The 6000-nt window shown below is 38.1% G+C and overlaps 1 protein-coding gene across 1 annotated transcript in view; it reads left to right on the top strand.

The window, feature by feature from the left end:
- Window positions 1–304: 304 nt before the first annotated feature.
- Window positions 305–6000, top strand: part of TEKT3 (tektin 3) — a 42594-nt gene continuing 36898 nt past the window's right edge. The window contains exon 1 of the mRNA XM_023188111.1: window positions 305–413. The gene's annotated coding sequence lies outside the window, so the exon portion shown is untranslated. The remainder of the gene's footprint in view (window positions 414–6000) is intronic.

Genomic DNA, 6000 nt, shown 5'->3' with positions numbered 1-6000 from the left:
TTGGAAGAGTTCCGAATCAGGCCTCAAGGAGAGGCGGGGAAATCACCGAAGCCTCTCTCTTGGGCTACTCTTCACCCCTTTCACCTCCCGGACCAAGCAGGTCTCCCAAAGGACTGGGGGCCTCGGTTACTAAGCGTGAACGCGTCCATAGTAACCGCCGCCCGACTGGTTTCCCTCCTGGCCCGACAGCTCCCGCCTCTCCTCTGACTGGCCAATCAGCTCCCGACGAGCCGCCAGGACGGCCGCTGAGTGGCCCACAGGCGCTGCTATCGTCACAGATAGGAAAGGCGGGGCCGGGGCCGGACTGGTCTGGGCCGGACTGGTCTGGGTACCAGTCGGGGGCTGCAGGTGGCAGGCGGCGACCCCTTCCTCTCACCGCCCCTTCCCGCCCCTTGCCGGGCATCCGCCGACAGGTGAGTGGTCTTGCTGACTCCAGTCTACCTCTAGGACGACCGTAAAGGATCCCCTTTGCCAACCAGGACTCCAACCTCTGGCCTCCGGATCGCGGGAGGTCGCGGACACCCTGCAATTCCTCCCCCCATCTTCACTTTTCTTTCCAAATAAAAACCATACAAATCCACAGGCACCTCCCACCCAGACGTCTATTTCCCCGTAATTCACTTTTCTGATGCTTTTCAAAGTTTGAGAAGTTATTCCTAAATGCGGAACCAGGGAAAGGGCATCCGAACCCCCTGCACTGTGCTAACTCATTTAATTTCTTAATTCTAATTATTACCCGTTAGCAGCGCTGTGCCTTTCCACTGCGGTGCTGGCCGCCCCTCACGGTGTTCCTCGTCCCCTCTGCTTCAGTAGCCCATCCTTCAGATCTGCAGCCACGGGGAGGAGAGTTCAATCACCTGGTCTTGTAGTCAGAGCTCCTGAAATTCAGATCAAAGCTGTTCTCTCACCGCCCAAAGCCATTTCTGTTTAGCTATGGCTGCAAAGCTTTCGGTTGTGTTTGAGCAGTTTAGACCAAACCCCTTTATGTTTTCTCCTGGATGTATATGGTGCTGTAGAGAAATAAACATCCTGGAAATGGGTAAAATTGTTTGTTTGATTATTGTGAAAAAAATACATAGTTTTACTAATAGGCAAAAATGTTTTGAGGTAACTGACAAAATATTCTACTTTTTTCTTCTTTAAAATAAAATACTTAACACAATAAGTAGAGTGAACCCAGGGGTGAATCCATGTGCCCAGCCCAAACTTAAACCAACAAAAAATCGATTACAGGCACAGTTGAGGCCTCTTATGTAACCCTTGGAAATCCCATTCTCCTCTCTCCTTCCCTATTCCTATTAACCTACAAAATTTAGCATTTACTTATATTCTGCATATACTTTTACTACTCATATATTTATCCCAAACCAATGTATACTTTTTTTTTTTTTTTTTTTTTTTTTTTGAGACGGAGTCTGGCTCTTGTCTCCCAGGCTGGAGTGCAATGGCGTGATCTCAGCTCACTGGGACCTCCGCCTCCCAGATTCAAGCAGTTCTCCTGCCTCAGCCTGCTGAATAGCTGGGATTACAGGCGCCTGCCAACACACCTGGCTAATTTTTTCTTTTTTTTGTGTGTGTATTTTTAGTAGAGACGGGGTTTCACCAAGTTGCCCAGGCTGGTCTCAAACTCCTGACCTCGTCATCTGCCCGCCTCGGCCTCTGAAAGTGCTGGGATTATAGGCATGAGCCACCGCACCCAGCCTACTGTTACATTTTGAGTTGATAGAATGGTTATGCTGTACGTGTTCCAGGTCATTCATTTGAACTGTTGTGTGGTGATTCTTGTATGAATTTACTGCATATTACGTATGCATCCTCCTGTTGATGGACTTTTAGTCTGCTCCCTTTAAAAATATTAGAAAGGAATTCTTGTACATTCTAATTGTGAACATATTTGAATATGTTTGAACATATTCAAACATATTTGAATATGACATTTCAAGTTTACTAGATACCACCGTGTAGCTCTCCAATGTGTAATAATTTATATACCATCAATGAATAGAGTTCCTTAACCAAACTTTTTTTTTTGAAGAGATGAAGTTTTCCTGTATTCTTATGTAATATATGCATAAAGAGAAATTAAACATTGATGTCTGATATGATTTCTTCTACTTCTGGTATTTGTTAGTGCATTGGCAGCACTGTTTTATTTCCGCTCCAATTTGGAACTGTAATTAAGTGGCTACAAAGGAACTAAAGGGGTTTGTACGTGAGCCCTTCAAGCCTATGCTTGCCCCTGATCTAAGGCAGGGTGTGGAGCAAGTCATGTAAACCTGTGTCTTCTGCAGAAAATAGTCTGTAGATTTTTGTACTTTAAAATATTTATGATCTTCAAGTCTTGCTTAAATATGCTAATAAAATGTTTACCCAATATGAAGCCAACTTTTGGATTGCAAATGGAGCTTTCTGGTTCTTAAAACCTCTGTGTGATTGATTCTATATTTAGCATGCTAATATTTATAGAGACTATTATAGCATTTTTTTTCAGTATGTAAATAACTGTTGACCATAAATTAAGTGCACCTAGTTAAATATTGTATTTCACTTTGTAGTCCATGTCTCATTTCTTAAAATTCTGTTTGGTCATATGTCTTAGTTTTCTGCTGCTATAACAGAATACCAGATACTGGGTGATTTATAAAGAACAGAGATTTATTGGACTCACAGTTCTGGAGGCTGGGAAGTCCAAGATTCAGGGGCTACACTTGATGAGGGTCTTCTTGCTGCATCATAATATGGCAGAAGGACAAGAGAATGAAAGAGACAGAGACAATGGGGGTGAATTTATTATTTTATCAGGAGCCCACTTCTATGATAACTAATCCACTCCCACAATAATGGCATTATTCCATTCATGAGGTCAGATCCCTTATAACATAATCACCTCTTAAAAGTCTCACCTCTTAATACTGCACAATAGTAATTAAATTTCAACTTGAGTTTTAGAGGGGAGCATTCAAACCAAAACATCATGATTAAATGTACAATAAAAAACAATTGGCTAATTTAGAGGATTTTTCCATAGCTATTTTCAGTCATTTTTCCAAAGAATTTGCTCAGTTTCCTTGCGAATACGAGATATTTATAGCATCAGTTAATGATCTTAGTATGTGCTGCACATGCTCTCTTAAGAATTGACTGGGAGGGCATGGTAGCTCAGGCCCGTAATCCCAGCACTTTGGGAGGCAGAGATGAGCGGATCATGAGGTCAGGAGATAGAGACCACCCTGGCTAACACGGAGAAACCGCGTCTCTACTAAATAATAATAATAATAAATTAACTGGGCGTGGTGGTGGGCGCCTGTAGTCCCAGCTACTCGGGAGGCTGAGGCAGGAGAATGGCGTGAACCCGGGAGGCGGAGCTTGCAGTGAGCCAAGATCGTGCCACTGCACTCCAGCCTGGGGAACAGAGCGAGACTCCGTCTCAGGAGAAAAAAAAAAAAAAGAATCGACTAAGTTAGAATTTAGAGAGTAAGTTAATCATTGTAAAATACGCACACCACCAAAGTAAGCCATAGGCTTTTAAAAACTAAGGTATTTCTTCCTTAACAGTTTGATAGAATTCACCAGTGAACCCATTGGAGCTTGAACTTTTCTTTGAGGAAAGTTTTTAAACTGTAGATTCAATTTTTAAAAAATACTACAGGGCCCCTCAGGTTATCTAACTCTTCTTTAATCAGTTTTTGTTATTTGTATATCTTTCAAAAATTTTGTCCATTTCACCTATGTTGTCAAATTTCTTGCCATAAAGTTGTTAGTAATATTGCTTTATTCACTTTATATAATGTTTGCAGGAATATTGCCTCTCTTGTTCCTGATATTAGTAATTTGTCTTCTCTTTTTAATTTTGATAAGCCTATCAAGTGGTTTATCAATTTTATTGATAGAGTTTTATTGTTTTTCTTGTCTATTTGTCTATTTTCTATTTCATTGATTTTTTTTCTCTTTATTATTTTCTTTCTTCTACTTTGGGTTTATTTCTTTTTTCCTAGCATTTTAAGATGAAAGCACAGATCACTGATTTTACCTCATTCTTTTTTACTAATGTAAACACTTAAAGCTATAAACTTACCACTAATAACTATTTTAGTTGCATCTCACAAATTTTGTTATGCTGTTTTCATTTTCATTCAGTTAAGAAGATTTTCTAATTTCCCATGTAGTTACTGACTCATGAGGTATGGAGTGAGGTGTTGTTTCATTTGCTACTATTTGGGGATTTTCCAAATATCTTTCTATTACTGCTTTCTAACTTAATTCTGATATGGTCAGTTAACATACTTTGTATAATTTTGATATTTTAAGTTTATTTAGACTTGTTTGTGACTCATGATATGGTCTACATTGGTGAATGTTTTCTAAAACATTCTAAAGATGCAAATTAGGTCCAGTTAGTTGTAATGTTGTTCAAATAGTCTATGTATCAACCAATTTTTTGTTTACTTGTTCTATGATTTAGTAACAGACAAATATTGAAATATTCAAATATAATGTGGATTTGTCTATTTCTCACTTTAGTTCTGTCAATTTTTGCTTTAGGTGTTGAAAGTTTGGTAAATGATTACATAAACATTTAATATTGTTATATCTCTTTGACTGATCCCTTTATCCTTATTTTTCTCTCTATTTCCGATAATATTTCTTGTTTAGAAGTCTACTTGATTTGATATTAATATAGCCACTTCTGTATTCTTTTGATTAGTGTTTAAACAGTTTATCTTTTTTCATACTTTTATTTATTTATTTTTTTATTGTTACTTTTTTGAGATGGAGTCTCACTCTGTTGCCTAGGCTGGAGTGCAGTGGCATGGTCCTCCGCCTCCCGGGTTCAAGCAATTCTCCGCCTCCGCCTCTTGAGTAGCTGAGATTACAGATACCTGCCACCATGCCTAGCTAATTTTTGTATTTTTAGCAGAGATGGGGTTTCACCTTCTTGGCCAGGCTGGTCTTGAGCTTCTGACTTCATGATCCACTCGCCTCGGCCTCCCAAAGTGCTGGGATTACAGGCGTGAGCCACTGCTCCCGGCCTATACTTTTATTTTTAACTTCTTTGTGTTTTATATTTAAAATGAGATTTTTCCTAGACAGATTATAGTTCAATATTGCTATTTAAAAACCATTTCTAACAATCTGTGCCTTTTAATTGGATTGTTTAATTATCAGTGTAGTTGGATTTGTATTATTTTTCTATTTGGTTTTTCTTTGTCTTATTTTTGGTTCTCTTTTCTCTTGGAATAATTATGAGTCTTTTTTGTCTTCCCTTTTTTTCCCCTTCATTATTGGTTAAAATTCTTGTTTTTTAGTCTTAGATACTGCTCCAGGTCAGTGGTTCAAAACCACTTTTATTTCAGAACCCGTTTACATTCTTAAAAATATTGAGGACCTCAACGAGCTTTTACTTATGTGGATTATATCTATTGTATTTATTATACTAGAAATTAAAAACTATAAATTATTTTAAAAGAACCATAATAACCCATTATATTAGCATAATGTTTTTATTAAAATATTTTCTGGAACAAAAAATAATTTAGTAAGAAGTATTTAGTATTGTTTTATATTTTTGGCATAGTAATTTTTAGCTTAGTAGCTGGGCTCTCATCTTCATTCAGCCTGTTGCGATAGTATGTATCATGTCGCCTCTGAAAAACTCCGTTGTAAATTTGTGAGAAAGGCAAATAGCATCTGAGTATTTACCATGAAAACCATTTTGACCGTTTCACCTCCCAAGAGGTCTTAGGCATGCCCATGGGTCCTTAGTTTACATTTTGAGAACTGGCTACTCTAAAGTTTGCAATACGTATTTTTAACTTATCACAGTGTATGTTTAAATGACATTATTTCATTTCAGTTATAAGACCCTTATCATCTAATATGGCCATCTAAGCCCTCCTGTCATTTGTGCTATGGCTACCATATAATTTACTTCTATTTTATTAATGCCACGATTTTTTATTTTTACTTTAAATAATGATCTTTTAAAGAAATTTGAAAGTT

This window comes from Piliocolobus tephrosceles, chromosome 16 (assembly GCF_002776525.5).
Source record: "Piliocolobus tephrosceles isolate RC106 chromosome 16, ASM277652v3, whole genome shotgun sequence".
Lineage (NCBI taxonomy): Eukaryota > Metazoa > Chordata > Mammalia > Primates > Cercopithecidae > Piliocolobus > Piliocolobus tephrosceles.
The sequence above is the reverse complement of the archived record's forward strand: the minus strand, read 5'-3'. Positions and strand labels throughout refer to the sequence as shown.